Below are 26,826 nucleotides of genomic sequence, written 5' to 3' on the forward strand. Positions count from 1 at the left end.
GCCTCCACCGAGGCCGGGTGAGTTCAGACAGAGTGCAGCCACCCACGCAGCTGAGGCTCTGGCAGCAGCGCAGCGGAGTGCTGAGTTACCCCGATCCTGCGGGGGAGGGGAGGTTCCTGGAGCTCAGAGGCTTGGTGCCCACACTACGCCAGGAACAGGGCAGACACTTCGTGGACCTCCATGGGGTGGCTGTCCAGGGATGGGTGGGGGGAGATGGGTGGACTCAAATCTGTTCAAACAGCAGAGTATCAGGAGACCCTGCAGACCTATCCCCCTAGAACAGGCACAAGTACACGGGCACACACTCACACAGTACAGAATCCATGGCTCTCCCATGAAACACATTTGTGGATATCTGGGTCAAGAAACTCCACTCATGGAAGAAAGAAGGGACACGATCCATTTGTCTCTGAGCTGCGTGACTTCATCTTCATAAGGCCCCGTGTGCACGTCGATAAAATAAGCATGATAACTCCTAGGGTTGGCTGAGGGCGGTATGTAAGGGCTTCCATGGAGGGTTTGGAAGGCTTCAGGGCTCAAGGTCATCTTAACATTGGTGCTAACCTTCCTCAGTTATCAGTCACAATAGAGTGAGGGTGCTGAGTGAGCGCCTTCTGCTTGTCACTGCCCGAGCCTGCCTTCAGGCTGACAGGTCTGTGCTTACTATACTGCTCACAGTCTCAGGGGATGAAAAGCTGACAAGGAACTTTCACATCCCAGCCATCCCCTGGAAACTGTCAGAATCCTCTCTCTCTACCCGTGCCATCCAGGATGCAAGGCCTAACTCTGGCCACTGGACAGCCCCACTCAAAAGCCTAGGGTAAGTACAAGTTGAGACCACCGAAGTCAGAGGCCTAGGTCAGCCTAGGAAGGTAAGAGTCAGGGTAGAGGAGACACACCCAGGGGGTAAGAGTCAGAGGGAGTGGAGAGTCAGGGATCGGGTTCTGAGCAGGGATGGGGCGAAGATGAGGGAGGCCATGGGTCCTCTTCCCTTCTCCACCTGTGGTACTGAGCTTCATGGCAGGCAATCACTGTGCCGAGAATCTTTGTCTTTCTCAAATGTGTGCGGCGTGTGGCTCCCTCTCCTCTCCTTGGACAAATGTGTTCGCTCCCTGGCATCATTCTCCTCCGGTTATGCAATCATGACTTTAATGAGGGCAGCCACCCTCCTTGGAGTTCTTACCATGTTCCAGTCACATGCCCAACCTCACTTAATCATTCCAATAGCCCCATGTGGCCAGCGCTTCCATCAGCTCCCATTTAGTATACGAGGCACCTGAGGTGCAGAGAGGGTGCTAGCCTGCCCAGTGTCATATAGGAAGTGAGGGGTGGAGCTGCCCTGCAGTTCAGTCCTTCTGCTTCCCAAGTCCCCAACTTCCCTCCTGCCACTCTGGCAACTTGTTTTTCCTCTGGGGAGGCAGAAGCACGCTGGGGACGGGCAGATATGGTGCATTTTCTCAGAGCTGAAGGATAGAAGTCAAGTGAGGGTGCAGGGTCCTGGACCCTTTGAGTGACAGGTCCCACTCTCAGGGTACCACCTAGTACTCTGGAGCTGCAGCTGTGTCCCCAGCCTCACAGGGCACATGCAGGATGTGCTTCTTTCCACAGCGTCTACAAATGAAGACCCGGGAGGAAGAGATCAGGGAAGGGAGGAGGGAGAGGCAGCCAGAGGACCTGATGATTAGTAATAATGCCAGCTGTAAGTGGATGAGTGCACCCAGCACCCCACCACAGCACTAAACCTGTCAGCATGCTCCAGTTCCCAGTGTACCCAGCTGCCTGGGAGTAAAGCAGCCTCAGCGGAGGAATAGTAGGACTCCTGCCACTGTTGGGCTGAGACCTGACTCAGGGACAAAGTCTGCTAAAACAAGGCAGTATAAAGCTGGGAGATATTCATGGAATTTGTTATTTCCTGTGACCACATACCCAGATCCACGTTTGAGACCCATGGCTTCTAATGCCTGAGCTGACATGACGTAGAAACAGTGGGTCACTTTCTTGGGTTTGGACTCATAGAGGCTTAGCATGAGATAAAAGGCCTGGAACAATCTATTATCAGTTAGTAAGCAAGAAGCAGAGGGAGATTTCATCACTGACAGTCTCAGGAGGAGCCTGGGGGTTGGTACCTGCTTAGCATGTTGGAAGCACAGCCTTCAGGGGGATATGGAAGCTGAGAGAAGAACCCCAAAGATTGGATATGGCTAGAGTGACTTCCCAACTCCAGACTCTGTGGAAATACTGCATGGATGCTGGCCTCATGCCTACATGAAGTAAGAGAGTCTTGATCTGTCCCTTCTGGGTGAATCTGGCAAGGAGAAGAATGACACCCTTGAGCCAGAGAGTGGATGGCTCAGAAGTCACAGGGAGCCAACAAATATCTAGTTGAAGCCCGCCTCTACTGTAGTGCTCCATAAGCCCACTCCAGATATACAGGCGATGTTGGAGACCAGGTATCTTGAACTAACTGAGATTTCTCCATCACTGAGAGAAATGGGAACATGGAACAGAAATTAAAGTTCAGCCATTTGTGAAATAGGCAAAGCAACATTGCTGTCACATCAGAGTAATCAGAGATTCCAGCAGTGTCCCGGTGGCAGGTAATGCTCTCTTCTCCCTTTCATAGATTAGCAAACTGAGATGCAGGCTGGTGATGGCATTTGCCCCAGACATCAACCCGACATGATCTACAGAGTGAGGCCCTGAGCTCAGCTCTGTCTGCTTTCAAGGCCCAAGCTCTTCTCTACTCAGATGGGAACCAGATGGAAACCAGAAGGGGAACATGGAGCTAGAGAGAAAGAGGGAGGTAACTGCATCATTGGGGAGAAATGGGGTGACAAAGGCATGCACTTGTCCTCCTGTGCATGAGAATGGCTCTCCTGCATCACAAAAGAGTGGCTGGGGAAAGCCTTTGTCTTGGATGACAACATAGAATCCATGCACATGGCCCAGCACATCCATGGGCAGGGGTGGATGGGGTAGGAGGAGGATGCAGCAGCTGTAACAACCCCAGAACAATTGCTACCTGTGTTTCTGAGATCATCCTTTCCCCCAGGAGCTGCGGGACAGAGCAGAAGGCATGGGAGTCCAGACTGCTTCTCTCCTCTGTGTGTTTTATGTGAAGTCTCCCTTCCTTGTTTCCACAAGACGGCCTTGGCAATGGTTGCCCATTAGGCTCTTTCTGGTTTCTGTTGTTCCATCTTACACTGAGCTGACCCAGAACATCTGAGTGTGTTGGGTTCATTCTGGTGCTGAAGTTTGCTCATTGATAGTCCTGGGCTCACCTCTGGGCTGGAATTTTCGTGGTGCATTAGTATTCATGTCCACAGCACAGGGCTGTTCCAGATGGGGGACTGCTAGGCAGAGCCTCACATTCAGCCTGGTGTGCAATGTAGAAGAGATATAGTTCCTGAAGAATTAATGATACTGAGTGAGAGGAGGCTTAGGAAGGCAAACAACCTGAGGCCAGATCCCTACAGAGAGCTTCCCACACTTCCAGTTTCTGGGGTATCTGCCATCTGTGATGTGTGACCTCCTAACCACTTCCTCCTCCAGCAATCTAGTCTACTTGGGGTCCTGCTTGGAGTCCTGTTTGGCTTCACTTGTCCTGGGATGGCCCTGACCAAAGATGCAGAGAGAGGTAAGATAGGGCATGAGCCTTTCCCTCAAGAAGTTCACAGTCCTGAGGGGGACATTTGAAGACAGAGATAGATCAATGGCATTCAGATAAGAGGTGGCATCTGCTTAGAGGAGGGGCATATAATTTAATTTAGGAAAGAAAAATGAGAGGGCAAATGGATTAGGCAAGACCCTTCCAAAGAGGTGTTTGAGTTGAGCCTTGAAAGACAGCAAGAATTTACCAAGCAAAGGCTAGTGTCAACAGCTGATTTCATTCATGAATCTCCCCTTTTCCCAGCACTAAAGGAGTCAGCCTATTTCAAACTCATAGGAAGAGCCTGCTGGGCCAGCAACAGTGCATCAAGAATCCCATTTATGGATTTCCCAGACCTGCAGCTGGAGAAAGCAGATACAAACATCATGAGTGGCTTAATAAAGCCCATGATTCATGATTGAAATGAGGGGCTGAGTCAACCAGAAGCAACTGGATCTTCCAAAAGCTCTGGGGATGGAATCTTCCCAGCTTCTGTAGCAACCTGTGTTAGTCAGTTCTCTGTCATAACAATACCTGAGAAAACCAATTTATGAAGACTAAAGGTTTGCTGTGCTTTGGGCCTGTGGTGGCATACTGCCTTTTTATTTTTTCCTGTTGTTGTAAAATATCCCAACAAAAGCAACTAAAGGGGGGAAGATTTTCTTTGGACTATTAGTACCAGCCTATCATGGTGGCAGCAGCTTGAGGCAGCTGGCCACAGTGCACTTGCCGTCAGGAAGCAGAGGGAGACGAATGCCATCATTCAGTTTATTTTAATTCAGTTCAAGATCCAGCTCACGAAATGTTGCTTCCAACATTTAGGGCAGGTCATCTTACCTCAGTTATCCTAATCAAGAAAATTCTTCATGTGCCCATAGTTTTATTTCCTAGGTGATTTTAGGTCCCATCAAGTTGACATCAATATAAAACACTGTAAGGCTACCCCTTGTCAACATGATACTCAAACATATCACTTTAAACTCATAACATTTCATCCTTTGTCCCCATCCTATGCCCATCTCATAATGTAAAATGCATTTCAGTCCAACTCCAAAACCACCTATATTTAACAATATATAATACCTATATATAATAGTTTTCAACATTGTCTAAAAGTATAAATGTAGGGTCTCTTCCAAGATGCAAGTGATCTCTTAACTATGAACGCCTATACAATTAAAAATAAGTTACAATTCAACTATACAATGGCACAGAGCAAACATTCTTATTCCAAAATAGAAGACTATAGCAAGGAATGGTTAGACTAATGCAACACCAAAACCCAGCTGGTTAAACACCAAATCTTGCAGTTCCATATCCATCCAGCATCAGGGAGGAACTTCTGATGAAATCACCTGTGCTCCAAATGGTTTAGCTCTATCCCCTACTTCCAGATCTGCTGCTTGTAGCATACACGACCTTGTTCACAGATAAGCTTCACTCCATGCCCACAGCTTGCCCCAGTAGATATCCTACAGTTCTGGCATCTCCAGCATCCTGGGGACTCCATGGTCTCACCCTCATAGCTTCACATGGTGACCTTTGAGGGACTCCTTATAAGGACTCCAACTCTGCCAAACATTGCCCGATCTCAGCTGCTCTCTGAAGCCATGAAGAAAAATCTCTGTGGCCCTCCCATAATCTTTCATCTTTTATAGTAATGCCAGTACCATATGGGTGATGCAACCAACTTCTGTTAAATTCTTAGGAGGGTGAAGAATAGGGATTAGTACATAAAGGAAGGTGATAGAGTCTGATTCTAATTAAGCATAGGTTAGCAGCTTGTGTTCTGAGCCTAGGAAAACATTTCCCTAGGCAACTGCTTTCAAGGAACAGAGAACTCCTCCAGCTGAATTCTCTGTTCAAGCTCTCTCTATTCAAATAAATTTGCATTTTTAAAAGTTATACCCTTGCCGGGTAGTGGTGGTACATGCCTTTAATCACAGCACTTGGGAGGCAGAGCCAGGTGGATCTCTGTGAGTTCGAGGCCAGCCTGGTCTACGTAGTGAGTTCCACGACAGCCAGGACTGTTTCAAAGAGAAACCCTGTCTCGAAACAAGAAGAAAAAAAAGGTAGAGTCTTTGATGGGTGGGATCTTATGCCCCACCCCCAGGCAAACTCCTACTCTCCCCAAATAAGGTAGGACATTGATCTTTAATAATTATAGCCTCTTTTGCAGCTCTCTTGCCTGTAATTTTTAACTTGCTCAAGCTCTTCTCCTCAACAAACTGTGCATTTTATTTTAATTTGTTCTTTTTTCATATATTACATCTTGACTGCAGTTTCTCCTCTTTCCTCTCCTTCCAGTCCCTCCCCCCACCTCCCCTCTCCCCTAGATCCATTTCCCTTTAGAGATATCAACCAAACATGGCATATCAAGTTGCAATGAGACTAGGCACATCCCCCAATATTAAGGCTAGATAAGGCAACCCAGTAGAAGGAAAAGAGTAGTAGGCAAAAGAGTCAGAGTCAGTAGCCCCATCTGTTCCCATTGTCTGGAGTCCCACAAGAACACCAAGCTACACAACCATAAAATATATGCAGAAGACCTAGATCAGTCTCATGCATGCTCCCTGATTGCCAGTTCAGTCTCTGTGAGCCCCTATGAGCCCTAGTTAGTTGATGCTGCAAACCACATATTTTTAGTGTGCCAAACTTTATACTATTTTCACTATAGACCTGGTTAAGTGCAGTAAACAGGAGCCATAACACGGCCTGAATGTTTCCCTGTCTTGAAATTTTCTCTATCAAACAAATTAATGAGTCCATTTTCTTTAAATTCAACTTCGTGCAAGTTCTCAGGACATGGACAGAATAATGTCAATACATATATATTTAACAAAACATCACACAAATGGTCCTTAACCTGCTTCCCAACAGAGCTCTTGTTCCCTTCCCAAACTTCTTGATTCAAGTCACCATTTTCCATGTTTCTCTCAGCATTTCTATATTCCAGGCTCCCAACAGAATGACCCATTAGGCTCTGCTTTCAACATGCTAGCCTAAAGCGCCAAATACTTCCATGTTGCAGCCACAAATATTTCCAAAGAACTACACAGTTGGGTTTATCACAGCAACAGCCCCACTTCCCATGCCATTTTCTATATTATATCACTTTCCCTACTGAGATGATAAAATGTCCATTCAAAGCAACTTAAGAGGGGAAGAGCTAATTTTTCATTAGCTCTTGGAAAACAAGGTCTGCAGTGGGGATTCAGTTCACCCGTGACCTTGGGGTACCAGCCCCTAGGGCATTGCCTCTTAGCTAGCTTAAGACCTGAGGAGCATGTCTCTCTCTTGAATTTTTGGACAGTGGAATTCAGGTGGCGGGAAGCAGTATGGGACCGGCTCTTGATCTTCCAGGGCTCTGCGACAGATTTGCCTTATCCTGTAGTAATGAGTTGTTCTCCTCAATATAATCCTTTAATAAATAGTTCCTTTATCAGTTATCTGTGAACTTTCTACTTTAAAGGTCTCTCATGGAGCTACCCTACCCAATACTAAAAGAGTCTGGGTATGTCTCACTTGGCCTCTCCTTTCACAGATGCTCTGGCATCAGCAGGAAGAGGAATAGAGTACTTAAGGATCTGGGAAGATCCTGGCATGATTTAGAGTATTGAGACATTTCACATCCATGACTTTCCCTCTAGAGCTGGACTAAACTTGCTCTTCATTTTCCGTGAGGCATAGCATCATGGGTACGTGAAATGACTTCTGCCCCAGAATGTTCCTCCTTTGTTGACTTTTATGAGAACGTTGGCACTAATATGGAATTCAGACTGGAATGAAAATGACTGCTATTGTATCATAGCCAGATTGTCCAAAGTAGTGGTTAGCAATTGTCTAGGGAAGTGTTTTCTTAGAGTCAGCACACAGAGGTCACTTCAAGGTGGGAGACACAGATCATGACAGAACCCAAAGGCCATTAGTGATGAGGGAGGTTTCCATATGTAAACAGGAATATAAATCCTGGCTGAGGATTTGCACCAGGCAACTTTCTCTTGACCTCTTCAAGAGAAATCATCCTCCATTGTGCAACGTATCCATTCATCCATTCATTCACTATTGATCACTATCTACTACACACCTGCACATACATGGTTGTATTGCAGGCATCGGCACACACCCATGACCAGTCCTGACATTTTTTCCTGTTTTCTGGAGCCTGGGAGCCTAAATTCTGAAAAGGATAAGCGTTTCCTTCAATTTCAGTATTTGGGGTTCATAAACTTGGCAGATGGTTGTGGGAGCAGGGACCCCGGCAGTGTGAAGAAGTGGGTTTGATATATGCAGGTGCAGAGAGAAGGGTAATGGGGCAAGGCCACAATGTCAAGTGGAGGCAGAGGTCAGAAGTCTGAGGTCCTTGGGGCGGGGTTGAGATCTCATTCTTGGAGCAATGGGAAGCCCTGTGAAGTTTTCTAAGTAGTAATTTTATTTTGAAAGGATCATAGACTCAAAGGCAATGCTGGTGAGTGGTAACATCTTACATACTGTGGTTAAATACTCACATCAGGACCTGCCATTGGCACCAACCACATGCCAGGTTCAGCTCTCACTGGTCTTGCTGGTTCCCACTGGGCTGTGTCTCCCTGTGGACTGGTGTAATCAACATCAGTTAAGATGCATGCATGCGTGTCTTTCTGGGCACAAAAGGATCCCTGTGCCACTTGGCTAGTCTCCTCTATCCCTTCACAGAAGAATAATGCTCAGAAGAGAAGCCAGATTGAGGATGGAGAATATTCCCTGGTCCAAGGCCATGGCCTCCCTGACTTCGGTTGCCCCAAGAGGCCTTTGAACAAATACCTTCCTCATTAGTGTGAGTCTGTTTGGAAATCTTCACTTTGCAGCCAGAGTGTGAACAGAGAGACTCATCAACTCAACCACAGCCATGCAGTACTAGTCATGGCTTCCCAGATGTATCAATTTAGAGGTTTCTTACAACTGTCAAATGCCCTGTCCTCAGAGTAGAAGAACGGCCTGTCACCTGCCTCAAACAATCATGGTAAGAAATTGATTGGCAAATGTTTGGGAAATAACAAGTGTTTAAAAATATAAAATTCCACTTCTCACATATTGGTGTTGGCCCAAAGGTGGTTGAGAAAAACTGTTTCCCTTCACTCTCTCCACCAGTGAGGGGAGGGGCAGGGGAACTCCTCAGTAATGGGTCAAGGACTCTCAAAGCCCTATCTTTCCCTATGTGTAACTGCCTGGCTCATGCTTCCTGAATGTTGCAGATGTCTCAGGACCCCTGGCATGGCTCTGGCACAGGGAGAGAGGAGACCCTGGTTCTCCCATGGTTTTGGTGGGACCCAGGGACTAATCTGACTTTCTGAGACTGGGTCTGGCTTTGGGCTCCAGCTCCCAGCAGGTCTGAAGGTACTGTCCTCCATGTTTGAATCTGTCTACCTCTCAAATGATTGACAAGAGAGGCATGCTTGGGATTGTTCCAGAAGCAAGCATGGTGCTGGGTCTGGAATCCCTGTCCCAGACAATGGACTGTTTTATATAGTGGCCTGTTCAGAACTACCCTTGGGTGGGGATACTATATGGGATCGAAGAGCAGGGTATAAAGAGCAGGCTAGGGCAAGATGGAGAAGAGAAGATCCAGCAGTTTGGGGCCTTTGTCCTTACAGCAGCCATTAGCCCAGGATGGCCACCCAGACCATGCCCTGACCAGGTCCCAGCAGCCACCAGACAGCCTCATTCCTTTTTAGCTCACAGACACACAATCCTGGCTTTCTTTTTCACGGGGCATCTCTGCCATTTCTGGCAGGCAGTCTCATTTGTCGGGGGCACTGCTGAGGTGATGGATCGAACTGTCTGACTCTCTTCTGATGCTTCTGAACTCCCAGGCTGCTCGATCACTATGGTGGAGCCTTGAAATCAGCCTTCCATCTGCTCTATCAGTCCCCTCCAGGCTCAGGGGCGGGCGGGGGGGGGGGCACACACAGGCCTCCTCTTCATTGCTAGTGAGATTCTCCTGCTAAGCTACTGTGATTGTGAGCCTTGACACAGCCATGCTGGCTGGTTGGCTCCTCCATACACTGTCCACAGAGAAGTATAAAAAGTCCTCAGTGGGCTGTGGGGCCTGATGATGTGGGTTCTTAAAGGCATTGTCTGCTCACACAGATGCTCTCTTACCCCCGATCCACATACTCAACACACCTGTCTGTGCTCTCCACCAAATGCTTTCTCTGGCCCTGGATTCTACACATTCTGGCGCACCTCCCCCCGAAGCCTTTCTCCTGTTCTAGCACACCTTTCCCTCCAGCCAGAGATGCATGATGTTCACGGTGACTGCTTCCTACTGAGCTGAATGCTGACTCCCAGACTTGGTGCCTCATGGGCTGTCTACAGTCAGCTGTAAAGGGATGGATGGATGGATGGATGGATGGATGGATGGATGGATGGATGGATGAATGGGTGTGTGCACCTACAGTCCACCTTCTTGCACACATAATAACCATATGTTGTTTTTTATTTTGCTTTGCTTTACTGCTTTACAAAGAAACATTGGAAACACTTGAAGGAAGGAAGGAAGGCTTCCTGTGGTGCCATTTTTCTATCTCCCCCAAATCCAAGGCTTGTCCAGCAAACTCCTATCTGTATCAGACAGGTAATAAAGGCCCTTTTACCCCAAGAGACGCCCTTCCTCGTGTCATGGCTCCTGACACTTCCCAAATCCCTCTGAAAAGTTGATGAAATCTGTGAACTGTGTCCTCAGAAACACTCACAGGCTAGTAAACTATGGTGTCAATTTCAAGAGCCCCTGTCATCCCTACAGTTGTGAGAAAGAAAAACAGAATAACAGAAGATCTTAAAAGTGGGTTTGTTTCTTTGCTTGTTGAGGTGTATGCTAGGAGGCCGATGCTGCTGGTCTTGGAGGTCACAGGGTGTAAAGAGATTAACTCGCTTTGCTTGGGACTGGGTATCATGGGGTGTGGAACTCTAGGAAGCCAGTACAGAATAGTGACTTTTGGGGAGTGATAGCGCTTACCAGGTGGTCAGGGAGAGGGAGAACACGGCGGGCACAGAGGGGGCACAGCAGGCATGCTGAAGGGCCAGCATCTTCGTGAATGACAAGCGTTTCCTGTGACTGGACACTGATCAAGGCTGCACAACCCTGTGCATATGAGACTGTATATGTGAAATGGTAAATTTTATCCTGTGGCATGCAAACTGGGATGGTTGATTTCGTATGCCAACTTGGCACCGGTTTATGCACAGCCATCTGGTCTCACACCAGCCTATATGTTGAAGGTAATGGTTTTAGATGCAATTAATCAGAAGTCTCTGAGCAAAGATCACCCTCCATAATACAGATGGATATGGGCATGTGCAGGACTCCTGAGATGAGACTGAAATCTGTCTCCAGGCTGTCATCAAAAGAAACATTTCTCTCTCTCTCTCTCTCTCTCTCTCTCTCTCTCTCTCTCTCTCTCTCTCTCTCTCTCATTTCAATGCTGGTCCCATGCTGCATGTTCCTATGGCTCCCTCTGCCAGCTTTCACTCCTATTTGCCCAGCAGAGCTCCTGAGTATGCTTCTGGGACACCATGTCTGGTGGGAAGGTTGAAGAGCAGCATCTACTTTTCCCTTCTGCTCAAATCCCTGTCTCTGTCTCTCTCTATCCCACCCCCATCCCTTGTCTCACCTTGACCAACTTCTAAATTGCAGTTTGTGTCTCCATTTAAAAATGCTCATTAGTGGGGGTTTGGATACACTAGTAAACCATCTATTTCAAGGGCACAGAGGGACCCCAGTGTGGCTCACTCAGGCCTCAGCAAGACAATTCAATGCATCTACAGCAAAGTAATAGCTGAGTTGGGCTTATTTATTTATTTTTAATTGGAAGTAACATAAATTGACTCTAGAAATGATGGGAAGACTTTTTTTTGGGGGGGGGGGGACTCACACATCATAAAATGTATAGCAATTAAATCCACAAGCTGCCAGGACAGCTAAGATATCTTCCCAGCAGGAATTTGCCAGCTGCATTTCTGAGGGGCAGATCAGCTGCCTTCACCTTTAGATCTTGGTTACTCTGCTCAAAGCACACATTCTCCACAAAGTGAGTAAGTCCATGCACTGCTCAACCTTGGAGAGGGAGTCAAAGGTGGGACCTACCCTCCCACTTTCCTATAAGATATAGTGTCGTGGAAGCATACTCAGGGGATTTGCTGGGCAAATAGGGGTGAAAGCTGGCAGGGGGGCATAGGAACACACACCATGGAACAACGTTGACATTTTAGCCAGTCAACCAGTGAGTGCAGGCCTGGGGGCCACTGGGTTGGATGGCTACATCTGTATCACAGTAAGGATGTTGGCTCCACCTCTAGTGTGCCAGGACCATAGGCTACCTTGCTAGTTTTCAAAGTCCCAGAGGACCAAAGCAAGCTGGACAGGCCCCTCACACTTTGTGCTGTGTGATCTTGATCAATCACTCAACCTCTCTGAACTTAACCAACCTTGCCTATTTCATTCTGGAAGAATGAAATAAAAAGACGGAGGGAAGGTGTCTAGCTCAGGGTCTGCTGCATTCCAACCACATATTCTGCTCCTTCCTTCTAGACTGGAAGATCTCCAGTCTTGACAACAATGCTCAATCTGGAAGTGTGAGGAATCTTTACCAGCCTGTTTTCAATTACATTTGTGAGCTTCATGAAGATGTTTCTATTAACCGTGGACCATGAATAAAATAAGACCATCAGAGAGCTGGAGCCAGCATCATAGTGAGGCCTATTGTTCACATGTGTGTGGTGACACTGGTGTGAACAAACCAGTAATACTGCCCACCATGTGTCAGCATAGTGCCCATAGTTACATACAGTGCACAACACTTAATAGTCATAATAGATGATCATATCTGTCTTTTGTCTTTACTGTACTGGACCTTTAATCATGAATTTAGCATGTACTCCCTCTACTTACAAAACAGTTTATGGAAATCAGTGTTCTGAATTACGGTGGCAGTGGCCTCATCCATCTCCTTTATCACGTCTTTTGACGGCATCAAGAGGCCACATCAGATGATTGGCTTATCCCATGCAGGTTTGTGTAAGTGCATGCTATTATGTTCACACAATGATGGACTTGAGTAATGACCTAGTCCTCAGGGGGCATCCTAGCATTGAGCAATATAGGCCTGTGACCTGAGAGCTGAGGCTGGAGCTGGGGCCCAGAATGTGGGTCCTTGGACTGGGTTGAGTCGCTCTTTCCTTGGGTTCCCTACTTTCTCCTCTTCCTGCACATAGAAGGTACAGAATCAGTGCACAACCTGTTCTCCATTCCCTGTAGAACTCTTTTCTCAGCTGCCCCCCCCCTCAGGCCCATGAGAAGGGAACAGAAGCTCAGCCCCTGAGAGGCGGAGGGTGGGTCCCATGGAGAAGCAGACTCGCCCTAGAGCCTTTGTGTATTCCTGTAGGTGGTTTCCAGAATAGTCCCCATAAACCACACCACCCTGAAGGTGGGTAGTGTGTGTGTGTGTGTGTGTGTGTTTACTCACTGGTAGACTTCAACTCCTGAACATCAACCAACCGGCTTTTCTATACCCTAGTCCCCAAGCTAGATTCTATAGGCTGGAGTTTGGAATGCAGAAGATGAAGGCTGAGAGGAAGAGCAAGGCCTTCGTGGTGAAGAAAGGCAGGATTCTTCAAGACTCTGGCAAAAGGTTATCAGGCTATGTATAACCATATTATGGGGGTGCGAAGAACCAACTCTGGTGTCCCCACCCCACTAGTATGATTTCAGAGGAGGGGGAGATGGCAACAGAAGACGTGGATGAAGAAGTAAAGTGGGTCAGAGCCAGAGTGTTGGAGTACAAGAGACAGAGAGAAGGAGATACAGAGTAGAAAGACAGAGGAGGGTGTAAGGGTCATAGGAAGAAGAACCCTGCTGTAGGGAGATTTAGAAAGAAGACGAAGGAGCGAGTGGGGAGGGGAAGGGTATAGAGAAAGAAAGAACTTGGAGGAAGAAGAGGAGAGAGGGCACTGGAGCTAGAAACAGGAAGGAGACAAGGAAGAAAAGAAATGAAGAGGGGGAGGGGGAGAGAAGAACAGGCTGGTCATGGGGGCATCACAGAGCAGGAGAGCCTGAGAGCAGCCCCTCCAGCCACCACCAACACTCGAGACAGGGAGAATCCTGGCCTGGATTTAGGGAGGAAGCCAGTGCCTAGTTAGTGTCTTCTGACTCTCTGATGTGCGACAGGTTCTAAATGATCTATTAAAGCAGAGTGGATTCTACAAATGCCTCCACCCACCACCACCTCCCGGGGAAAACACGCTATATTTGTGAAGTGACTCATCCTGGCTGCCACAACCCCTAGAGATCTGAGGCAGAATGCTTCATGCTTCTCATGGGTTCACCTTCAAAGGACCACAAGACAACAGGGATGGGTCAGGAGGAATGAGAGTGCATGGACAAGGAAAACTGGATGAGTGAGTTTGTCAGTCAAGTTGGGATTGTTGCTCTTATCAATGGCCAGAGGGACAATGGCATGATGGTAAAATGTCGCCAACATGTCAATAAGGGATCTAATGCCCTCTTCCAGCCTCCACTGGCATCTGCACTCATGTGCACAAACCCATATTCATACACACATAAACACATAACTTAAAATATAAATAAAATCTTTTAAGAAAGACTTTAGATGTTATAACTTTGAGGTAATAAAAACCACCCCATCCTCAGCCTGACCTTGTTCCTTGCCTGAATTTCACAGTGTAATAGATGGAATATGGTGCTGGAGACTTAAACTATCAATGCTCACGTGCTACACGCAGCCTCCCACGGCCCAAGAACCCTTGCAGAAGAGAGAGTGGAAAGAGAGTAAGAGCCAGAGGCAGTGGATGACTGCACGGAACATCTGGGCACAGCAGAGTGGTTGCACATAGGAGCTCACAGCGGTTCCAAAAACAAACAAACAAACAAACAAACAAGCAAGTGCATAAAACCAAATCAAACAAACCAATGCCCAAATTCCACCGAAGAAAAACTCCATAGGAATATCTGGAGACTGTGGCTTTGGGGTGGCGGGTCTTTAGAACATTAACAGCAATATATACCGGGCTCTGGGTTTTGCCACTAACTAACCTGCTATGAGAAATTATCTTAAATCCAATCAAGAGAGCTTTTGGTTACCTCCAGGCCTGGAATGGTGTTGGCAGTATCACACCAGTGGACATCTTGTCGAAGAGGCAGGTATTATAGCATGAAGGGTTTGGCATGGGATAACACCATTGATACCCTTTCTTGCCCAGAAGCCTGTATAGCACCTTCCAGTACTATGAAAGCTGACCATCTGAGAGAGTTTCCTGGTCAGTTCAAGATTGTTTTTGTTTTGTTTTGTTATTTTTTCCTAACAGCTCTTTTTAACAGATTTCTCTCCCCTAGGTTCTCAACTGGTCTGATAGATACATGACACTAGAGCGAATGCTAGCCCAGCACATTCAGAGTAAAGGAGAGATTGTCTAACAGCTCATCTCCGCAGCTACATTCTGGTAATCATATCAGCCAGAAGCAAAACGAATTATCAGTTAATAAGGGACACGGATTCAAGGAATACACGCTATACAGAAACAAAGAATAAACTTATCTTTAAGAGCTCAGAGACAAGAGCAGCTATTTCAATTCTGATGTGCCTGTCTAGTTCATTCAGGAAAGCATCCACTATGGATTAAGTCTTTCTGTCACCATAAAATAAAGATCTACCCTCTTAGTGGGTGGGAGGGTTATTAGATACGGTTAGATGTGGGCTCCCTTTGCCAAGACAGATCTGCCCTCGCTCTTACACACTCCAAAGGCCTGAAGACTAATGAGAAATATTGAACATTCTAAGCGTATTTATTTCTTGAATATGAACTACAAGAAAAGTGAAACATAGTGAGTAGTTTGAATGAGGGTTAAGATGCTATCTGAGTAGGCTGTTGGTAAGACAGACTGGAAATATTTACATTAGAGAAGCATAACTGAGCAATGCTGAAGTTAAATTACAGACACTAATCTGAACTCCTCAAGTTAACTATTTTCCCTTCTCTGCTACTGAGTGAGCACAGTGGCAATGGTATTGATGTCCATTACCAATCCCCACCTACCTCTAAACTCCAGGTTTTGTATCTAATACTTTTCTCTATCAAAACAAACAGGGAAGATATACATAGGGTCAAATCAGATCATACCTGGAGACTCTTCTGTAACCAGAAAGCAAAAGTGATCTCAGGAGTACCCAGAGAACCTACACAAAGACTAAGAAACTGGACTGAGAAGGTTTTTCCTGACTAAGCTGACAGAGTATCAAATACAACTGATAACTTAATCAATTAAAACACGTGTAATCTGTGAGGGAACATAAATTCCCAACCAGCTCCCAAGAGAGCAGTTGCTATAAATGATGAACATGACAAGATTTCATTCTCCACCACTGTGATACCATATCTGTATACATGGATACTGCTAGTCCTTCTATTAAATACATGTTAGCTTGTTACGCCTGGGAAGGTTCTATGCTCTGTCTTGTAAGGAAGAGTGCATTTTGAATACATCTAATAGTTTGGGAAGAAGTGGAAAAAGAAGAGTTCTGCCCAACGGCACAAAAAGGAACCAATAACACTGCAGGAGAAGTAGTCAAATGTCCTCATGAGTACAGAAAACTGCTGGTTTCCTAGGAGATGAAATGTGTTCAAAGAAAACCTCTGTTCATGGGAAAGAAGACCCATGTGAAAGAGATGTCTGCATTCTTAGTCCGGCCACATTGCAGCTTAAACACAATAATGTAGAGAAGCTTTTTAGGATCCCAAATAAGAATAAGTAACCCCTAGCCTATAGATGATATTACTTGCCCTTTTCAAGAAGAAATCTATATTTGCAGAATTGGATGATTTGACATCCTAATTCTGGGAAACAATCACATGAAATGTAAAATAGTAGCTTGTAAGCAACCCACCTCTTATATACAGTCATGATCTTCCCACGTGCCTGGGCGGTCTCAGCGTTAAGTAGAAGCATGTAGTTTTTAATCACTACAATGTTTTGTGTACACTTGGATGGTTTTTAAGTGTTGGAAGCATTTAAGAGAGGCTGACACACTAAATTTATTATTTTAATTAAAAGTGTTGGGGAGTGTTGTTAAATAATTTTGTAAGCAATGCTTGTAAGTTTGTGAGATTTTAGTTGGTTCAATTTTTAATGTCTTGACTTATCAATTATGCACATAGTGTTTGAATGTCAAGAGGAATGCTGTTTAATAGCTTCATAAGGTTGGGAAGTTGAACATTAAAGCACAAATAGAGTTTTCCTCGCAATAAATGTTCTGGAAATGTAAAGGATCCATCAATGTATCTCAACCCAAACTCCTGGGTGGGCTTCTGAGCAGACAAGATGAGATAGTACTCATAGGTCTATACTAAGAGTGGAAGGGAGACATGTTTCCTGAGCTTTTCTGTATGTTATAGTATTTGACATGCATATTAATCTGGAGATTCAAATGGAAAAGGTATTCATATCTCACAGGAATTGACCCAGGGAATTTATCCAGATCCTATACAAAAGATGAGAGAGACAGAGAGGAGTCAGGCCGCCTAATCTCCCACCCACTTGAATCCAGTGCTTTCTGCAAGACTATCCAGACCCCAAATTCATGCCCCACCCAAACTCTGATATCTTTGTGTTAGGTAATTCTGTATCACCATGAAGAAATTCCTCTCACAAACAACTTGAAAGAGAAAAAGGGTTGTTTTGGTGCAGGGCTTTAGAGCGTTCAGTTCGAGGACACTTGGTCCCACATGCTTGTGTAGAACATGATGGTGGGAACAAGTGGCAGGCTGTGGAGAGCTGTTCACTTCATGGCAGAGAAGAAGTAAAGGAGGTGCGGGGCGGGGCAAGGATCCCCCAAGAAGCCTCCTCCAGTGAGCTCCTTCCTTCAGCGTCATCTTGCCTACTAAAGTTTTCAGAACCTTCCAGAATAATACAAACAACTGGAGATCAGACTCCCAGCACAAGAGCCTTTAAGGCAGTGGTTCTTAACCTTCCTAATGCTGTGACCCTTTAATACAGTTCTTCACATGGTGGTGACCCCAACCATAAAGTTATTTTTTGTTGCTGCTTCATATCTGTAATTTTGCTACTGTTAAAAATCATAATGCAAATATCTGTATTTTCTGATGGTCTTAGGCGACCCTTGTGAAAGAGTTGTTGCTCTCCAAAGGGGTTGTGGCCCACAAGTTGAGAACCCCTGCTTTAAGGAAACACATCCTATTCAAACCATAAAACCATGTGTATTCTTTTCATCCAAAAAAAGGGCAGTACCTAGGAAGCAATATGCAATCACCTTCTCAGTACCCCTGCCAGTGACTTCTTCTCCCAGGCACAAATTCAAACAGAGGGCTCCCTGAGAGCTGGCTTCCAGTGGGACTCACATTGTGCCTCCTCTGCTCTGCTGTCTCCCTCACGGGTGACTTGCACTCTTCACTCTTCAAAGAAATTAGGATTGAAATAGTTGGGAGCAAATGCCCTAAAAATGCTGTCAGCCCTTCTTCTCCCTTCCCTTTTCATTAACTGCACTGAGAGGCATGCATAAAACCCAGACTCACATCTCCACGCTGCTGTTTCTTTTGCAAGTAGCATTCAGCTGTCCATGCCATTTCTGTTCACCTTCAGCACCTCCAATGCCCTGCAGCACTACAATCTTGAAAGCTAACACCTGGCAGGGAACCTTTTCCTCTGGACTTCAGAGCTCATAACTGTGCCCTAGTTAAAAGAAACCCAAGGTGCCAGCATTCTCGCCTAGACACTCAGACACACCAGCGTTTTGTCTTGTAATGGGCAACTGATGGGGAGATATTTTCTCTGGGGATCCCACTGCAAGAATGGCCCTGAGAATCCCACAGCTTTGTAGAAGATGGCCAGCTCAGGCTGTGTTTGGTGTCCAGGGCCACCAGGAGTGAGACTCCCTGGTGAGAATGGCCAAGGGACAATCCGTGTGTGTAGGAGTCTAAACCAGCCTCAGAACAGTCCTGAGTGGTTACCCTCGTGGGACTTGGACCAGGATAGCTGAGTGTTGCTGGGTCTTCTAGTCCATCAAAAGGAGCCAAATTAAAGGAACTCACATCCCCTGTACCTCGCTGTGATCTGTCTCTGACCCGCAAGCCATCAAACTTTCTTACAGTTGCACAGTGAGTAGCAAAGAACTTACAAAAAGTATCTAAAGATCACAGCTTCCAAAGGCATACTTGGACAAAGGCCCTATTGTCACCAGGCCCACCAGGACATCTGTTATGTGACCTCTGCTGCCTTCTGTCCTTGAACAGCTCTCCTGATAGGCTGCCTTCACTAAAGCCTCAACCTGCCGGGAGGCTTGAAGGCCCCAGCAGCTCCAGTTCTATAAGCTGTCCCTGCAGGAAGTCCCCACACACATCACCTCACAACCATCCAACAGTGCGTTTGACATTTTTTTTTTGTCATCCTGGGTTCCAAGTATTATTTTACAAAGCTGTGAAGATGTAAACGCTCAGGACCCGGAGGTCAGATCCATTGCTGTGCCTCATACTGGTCTATAGAGGGCAGCACTCAAAATTGGTCAATGAATAAGAAGTGACCGGTAACTGGGAATGATTGATTCTAATCTAGGCTATCTAGGGAATACTTGAGAGTCAAACCACAGAACAAACGTCATTAGAAGGCACTTGTCACTCTGATTTTTAGAAGGAAATGCTTATTTTCTGAGAGATATAAACCTTAGAGTGAATTTACAGATTCTGCGGATTTAGAGGAAATGACTTCATTTCTGGCCATGTGATGTTACGCTACTGATTTGTTTTAAGAAACATTCAGTTTTTAGGAAAATAGAATGGCAAATAAAGAGGGCATTTTCACCTTGTCCCCACACAGATGCCATCCCCTCTGCCAGAGTGGCTTATTTCCACCGTCTAGGATTTTACCTTTGCATATCGTTATCGCTCAGTGTTCGTGGTTTACGTTAGAGTTTGTTCTGGGTGTTGTAGAGAGGCTACTTCTAATTAAACAGTTTACATTTTAAGAGTCTCTTTGCGAGCTGTATTTACATTGGTCATCACTGTTGGACGTTTGTTTCGTGGTGATGGGGGCTGGGCTAAGTTGTGAAATAACAATGCTTTTCTTAAAAAAAGCCAAATCCTAATCCCCAAAGCCAAAGTCGGCAGAAATAGTTTATCTCACTTACCAGAATTTGCCTTAGCAGTCAGAATTCCAGGCTAGTAACCATATCAGTGAGCCATTTTACTGCCCAAATCATAACTTTGACACACACACACAGAGGCCAAAAGTTAAAACAAACAAACCAACAAACCCCAAAAGATAAACAAACAAAAAAACAAGTTAAAGCATGCCTGTTTCTGAACACTCCACACAGGGGTTGTTTTGATTCACACTGTGATTACCAACTATGTGTCTGCAACTAAATCAGTTTCAAAAGACAGAGATTGCAGATTGGAGGACAAGTCTCCATCTAATGAAGGGCGGACTCGAAGCCCCCGAGTCTGAATGCTGGAATCGAAGGGGGAGCACAGCACCAATGCTTCACCACTTACTGGTGTAATTAATCTGAGATCTATCAGTCTGAACTTTCACATCAGAAACAAACTTACATTAGTAACATCCTACTTCTCTACATTTGTTCCCCGGGTCCTCAAGGCACAGTCCTTGCCACCTCTCAAGCCATCACTGACTGAGGTGGGAGTCAGGTCCGTTTCCAGGAGGAGTTGATTCCTGAATAAAACTGGGTCTGCCAACAAGGAAGAGAGGGAGGGAAGCAAATGGAAATGGGCTAGATTGGTGGTCCTCAACCTCCCTAAGGCTGCGACCCTTTAATACAGTTCCTCATGCTGTGGTGACCCCAACCATAAAAGTATTTTCGTTGCTACTTCATAACTGTAATTTTGCTACTGTTGTGAATCATAATGTAAATATCTGTGTTTTCCAATGCTGTTAGGCGACCCCTGTGACAAGGTCATTTGACCCCCTGAAAGGGTTGCAACCCACAGGTTGAGAACTGCTGGGCTAGATGCTCACAGCTGGCGTTTGGGGAGCTGTTGAAGATCTACAGGCAAGAGCCCCTCAAAGGAGATCTTGCTCCAGTTGTGTGGGGAGAAATATCCAAAGGAGAAGGATATTTTGGGACTTCTTGTAACTTTGTGACTTTCTCCTTTTGTTTCGTTATTTTTATCTTTGTGTCCTTGTCTTACTAACAGTGAGAACCCTTAACTTAGAAAAAGAAAATTAAGGAAGAAAGAAAAGCGTTATGTTTGTTCCTGGGACAGGGGTGTGGAAGACCATGTCCCTGTGATTCCAGCTGGAAACCAGAGGCTCCATGTAAGCAAGGACCCTCTTTGGACAGAGCAAGCACATAAGCTCTCAACGACCTGGTCAAACAGCCTTTGGGTCAGTACCTGGCATGTAGTAGATTGTCAATGTGTTATTGCAGTGAAGGTGTAGGTTGAGTACCATAGAGAAGCCAGAGAGAAGTAGAAAGGCTTGGAGGTCGGTCAGACTTGGGTTCTGCTCCCAGCGCTGTGGGTTCCCAGTTGCATGCCCTAGAGCAAGTCATTGATGTCTTCTGCCCTGGACCTGTGCATTCCAATATTTTAAAATGGAATATGACCTGCTCAGCCCTGTGCCAGCTACCCTAACACTCCCTGGCTCCTTTCTTATCTCTTGGCACAGGGCTAAGGGCATGACATTGGCAGAGACTCCAGGACCATAATGCCAGTTGAGGATTTGTGGATGAAGCAGCAATAGTGAAACGCACCTCATGTGGATTTCCACAAGTGTGGCTGTGTCAGGAGTAAGTGTCCCTCCCAAGCCCCACATCAGGCTGCTGGGGCCCACACTCAACTGAAGTGCTGCACTCCTTAGGTTTCAGAGAAAGGCTACTCAGAATGGAACGGGTCCTGATTCCCACCCTGGTTTGTCCAGAGCCATGATCTCATCAATGAGCAGGTGGAGTCTGGAGTTGGCCCAGCTCTATAACTTTAGATGCATTCCTCTCCCTTTCCTGGGCCTTCGTGTTTTGATTTATAAGGGAGGGTAACACAAGGACTGATTTTATAATACTAGTAATGATCAGGGAAGCTGGGATGTTTACCAAAACCATCTGTGCGCGTCAAGCCCTTGGCGCAGAGCCTGTGTTTGCAAAGCATTTAGGAAATATTAGCTATTATTTATTGTGATTATTGGGGACCCCTCCCTTCTCCAAAAGAGCAGCCCCTCAGGCCTGTGGGGCTGAGAGTCCTAGTCTCACCTGTCAGTTGGCTCCCATCAGGCTGCTAGACACTTCTCATCCCCAGGGCTTTCTGCCACCTCTCTGTGCCCCTGTCAGGTCTGAATGGAAATGCGTCCCATTTTGCAGACTTGAAAGCTGGAGCCTAAGGGAGACGCATTTCCCCCTTAAACTCCGTGTAGCTGTCTGCTGAAGAAGGGGGCTTAGTGCCAGGTCTCCTGACCTGTGTCCAGTGCAGTTTGTGTTCTGCCCTTGTGAAGGAAGAGCAGGGGAAGAGGGTTGGCAGGGAAAGAGCCTGTTTCCCCAGCCTTGCTCCCCCAGAGCCCAGAAAGGGCTCTGACACTCCCCTACCCCCGCAGCCTGTGCTCCCCCACCTGGCTGCCAGGAGGCCTCCAACAGAGAAGTGAAAAATGAGCCACTAAATGTATTATGACTCGTGAGCCTGTCTTAATAATTAAGTTTTATTAAAATGAACACCAAGAAATTTCCTGACATGGCCTGCCTGGCAGAGCCCATCAAAAGGTGATAAATGAGTGGGTTCTGAAGACAGGGAGGATCCAGAGTGGGGAGTGGGGATGGGGAAAGAGACCTCCGTGGGGAAGCTGGTAGGAGGTAGGAGGAGACTCAGGAGCCTTGAGCAAAGGGACAGTCCTGACCAGCTACCCTGCTTGCTGGGTTTCTTCTGGATTACAGCCAAGGCAGGCGGTCTTGCAGAGTGGCTGTTGATTGTAGCTTCCTAATCATCTCTGGCTTTAGATCCTGGCCAACCACTTCTCATACCGCCCCCCCAACCCCTGCCACCTTCTCTTCCTTGAGCTGGAAAAGTGTCAAAGGAAGAGGTAGTCTGCTACCCTTATGGGAACGATGGCTCCCTCTTCTGTAGACATTGATGAGACACAGAATTGGCACTGCTTCCTTCTGAAAAGGCTCTGTGTGTGGATTTGGGGTGAGCTAGAGCAACTCCATCATTTGGAGCAAAATCCACTATTCTACAATCAGTCCTGATTGCTTTTGTACAGCAAATGAACGAGCATTTCTACCCACTCTTTCTAGAGACCTTGAGTGAGGATCAGTTCTATTCTCATAGTCTACTGTAAGAAGATCCTAGCCGATGGGATCCCAGCACATGGCTGTCTGGGGTGGGAAGGGGCTAGGAGTCATTGTGTAATGGGGTTCAAGTTTCTCCCTACGTGTTCTAAGGACTGCAGCAGAGGTGAGTCCTGGGGTGGTTGGCAAAGGGCACAGAGACAAAGGACCTCCAGTATCCTAAGCAAGCCGACACCGGAGTTGAGTTTTGCATCTGTGGGACTCTTTAGTATGAGAAAGGCAGGAGAGAGGACAGCTGAGCCCACACTCTGGACAAGCATCAGGAATGCAGTCTCCCAGCAACAGTGTGGCCATGGGGCAGTCTTTGACTGCCTCTTCAGTTTCCACACGCAGAGACTAAAGACTTTAAGGTGCTCAGCTGATAACCCTGTCCTCAATCAATAGCCTGGAATAATGACACTCAGGACCTTGCCAGAATATAGTCATGAACCTCTGTCAACCCCTTTTCCCATTAGGAAAGAAAGAAAATCTCTCTTGATGGAATTCTTGTTTGTGGAGAATTGACTGAAGGACGTTCATTTCCCAGGACTCTGCATTTTACCCCTGAATCAAGTCAGAAAACTGTACTCAAGGAAAGTGAAATCAATGGAACCAAATGGACAAGACAGAAATAGCCCTCACTACAAATGGGAATCAGCCAGGGATGCTGCGAGGGGAGCTCACTAGCTATTTGGAACAAGATAAAACTGAAGCCTTGCACCTCACACGTAAGCATGGCTGAGCTAACATTCGCATGGGAGGCAGGAGGGAGAAAGAACAAGACAGAGACTTCAAAATATAGAAAGGAAACAATAGCTAGTGATTTTATAATTGAGTAGAGGGGAATCTCCTAAGAAGAGCAATCACAAAGCCACAAAGAAACGGTGACAAATAGGATTATAAAAACAGAGAAGTTCCCATTTGCCAGAAACAAACAAAGTTAAAAGAAAAGGGCCAGGGTGGGAGGAGAGGAGAGGCATTCAGTGTGAAGCCAGTGATGGTCCTGGGTTTGAATGAGATGTCTCTCATAAGTCTTGGGCACTTGAGTACTGAGTCTCCAGTTAGAGGCTGTTTGAGGAGGGTTAGGAGGTGTGGCCTTTTTGGAGCAGGGGTGTCATTGGAGGTAGGCTTTGAGGTTTCAAAAGACTCTCTGGGCTTCCTGTTTGTGGTTCAAGATGTGAACTCTCAGCTGCTCCAGCACCATACCTGCCTGCCTGCTGTCATGCTTCCCATCTTGATAGTGACTTACTCTTATCCCTCTGGAATCATAAACCCCAATTAAACCCTTCCTTCTCTGGTTGCCTGGGCCATGGTGTCCTATCATAGTAAAAGAAAAGTAACCAAGATAGAAGTGTTTTAAGCAGAGGATGTAATCTAGGGCATGGAGTGGATAATTGTCATGGTTTTATATTTTGAAAAAAAAAATGCCGAGTTCAGTGATGCATACCTGTAGTACCAGATTCTCAGAGTATAGCAAGGACTTGTTTGTCTCAAAACACAAATCTCTCTGGCCACATTGGGGATTGTAGAATTAGAGAAATCCTATTGGAAGTGGGGAGAAAGGTGGAGTTGGTGGGAACCAGAGAAAGGCTCTTGGTGATAGGTCAGATTGGAGACCATGGCCACTGGAGGCCATGCATGTGATAAGTAGCATGACTGTGAGTGAGTAATATTTGGGAGCAGAGATATACTCAAGGAGTTAGTGGTACACTGGATCAAGGGGCTAGAGGTACAGATGGCTTCTAGTTTCTAGGATCACATATCGGGCTAATGGTGGCACCATCCATGGAGACACCAAAAAAAAAAAAAAAAAAGAAAAAAAAGAAAAAAAGAAAAGAAAAGAAAAAAAAAGAAAAGAGAAAAAAGAAAGATTTAGTGGTGTGGGTGTCAGGTCTATATTTTCTTCCAACTTACAGAGTTTGAGATGCCTTTGATCAAGGTAAGCCTCATGGGCCAGCAACTTGAGCTGTCCACAAGGCCCCATATTGGGTTTAATCTCCTCTGTCACCATCTTAAAATCCTTTATAGCTTCAAAGCAAAGTGACTTGTATTTTCATTTCAGACTGGGCTCAGCTAACTATGTAATATGCTCTCCTTTGAGCTATTTTTGAGGAGATACTGATGAACAGTGATCTGGATCTTACAGGAGCTCAAAGGACCTTCCTGGAATGGAAGTAATCACTTCCAGAAAGTGCCTGAGATGACAAGGGGTTAGCAAAGTATCGAGTTTGGACATCCTTGTAGATGGCTACAAGGATCTGAGAGTTCACAAAGTGGCAGGAGAAGGCAGGGGAAGGCAGGAAGCCTGGGAAAGGGAGCACATAGGGAAAACAGCATCTATGGTGGTTTAAATAAGAATGGCTCCCAAAGGCTTGTAGATTTGAATGCTTAGTCTCCATGGAGTGACACCCTTTGAAAGGATTAGAAGGATTAGGAAGTGTGGCATTGTTAGAGTAGGTGTGGCTTTGTTGGCGGAAGCGTGTCATAGAGGATAGGCTTTGAGGCTTCAAAACCCCAAGCCAGGCCCAGTCTCTCTCTGTCTGTCTCTGTCTCTGTCTTTGTCTCTGTCTGTCTCTGTCTCTCTCTCTCTCTCTGTCTCTCTGTCTCTCTGTCTCTCTCTGCCAGCAGACCAGGATGTAGCTCTCAGTTCCTGCTCCAGCACCATGCTTGCTGCCGTGCTCTCTGCCATGATGATAATGGACTAAGCCTCTAAAACTGTAAGCAAGCCCCCAATTAAATGCTTTATTTCCTAAGAGTTGCCTTGGTCATGGTGTCTCTTCACAGCCATAAAACAGTGATAAGAGATAACATCTAAATAGCCAGAGATCAAGAAAAATGCAACCTGAGAAGCCTAGTGAGCAAGTGTAATGGTTAGTTCTCATTACCTCTTGACACAACGTAGAATCACCTGAAAAGAGAGACTCACTAGGACATCATCTAAGTCAGGTTGGCCTATGAGCATGTCTCTGGAGAACTATCTTATTATAGTAGTTGGGATGAGAAGACCTGCCTGCTGTGGACAGCACCATTCCTTGGGTCTGGAATCTTGAACTGTGTGAGAATGGAGAGAGTGAGCTGAGCACTCAGTATGCATGTACTCTGTTTCTCAGCTCTGACTGAGGATGTGATCTACCCAGTTGTTTTAAGTTCCCACCGTGCTGCCTTGACTTCCCCTGCTCTGATGGGCTGTAACCTGAAATTGTGAACTAAAATAAACCCTTTCTCTCCCAAGCTGGTGTTTGCCAGGGTATTTTAATCACAGCAACACATATAACACTAGGACATTGATGAAGGCACAGGTCACCAGTGTGTGTGTGTGTGTGTGTGTGTGTGTGTGTGTGTGTGTGTGTGTGTGTGTGTATGTATGCATTCGTGCTGAGAGGGTTTGTGGTTGACCATGACAAATGGCAGGGATGAAGCTGTGAGCCCCATCCAGTATGACAGGTAGAGGGAGGGATTTTAATGTTTATTTTTGTAAGAGATGTGAACATGTTAGTAAGTATCTTATTAAGCAGAGGAGCTGTAGAGAATCTGACACAGAACAAGTCTCTATAAAAGTAGAGCAAGGGTTATGTGTGCATGCAAAAAGAATTCTGGGAAGATACACAAGAAGCTTATAACAATGTTCCCTCTAAGAAGTGGGTCAAAGGGTTCACTGTATTTCTTCTCTGGATTTTTTTCAACACAAGCATATGTTTTTTAAATAATGAAAACTATTAATTTGATGCCCTCAAGGGCATTTCTTGGACACCAAAAGAACTGATCAAAGGTTTCTCTGGCTTTTAAAATTAATCTTCAATTTATTAAAGTTACAAATTTATTCAGACCTAAGTTCTTCCATAAGCT

General features: G+C 46.0%; 1 protein-coding gene across 1 annotated transcript in view; it reads right to left on the minus strand.

Annotated features, from left to right (window-relative positions):
* The window catches only part of Kcnip1 (potassium voltage-gated channel interacting protein 1), a 378,331-nt gene that overhangs the window by 229,283 nt on the left and 122,222 nt on the right, over nt 1-26,826 (minus strand). The window lies entirely within an intron of this gene.

Source organism: Peromyscus californicus, unplaced genomic scaffold (assembly GCF_007827085.1).
Source record: "Peromyscus californicus insignis strain IS unplaced genomic scaffold, ASM782708v3 Scaffold_3__1_contigs__length_106647218, whole genome shotgun sequence".
Lineage (NCBI taxonomy): Eukaryota > Metazoa > Chordata > Mammalia > Rodentia > Cricetidae > Peromyscus > Peromyscus californicus.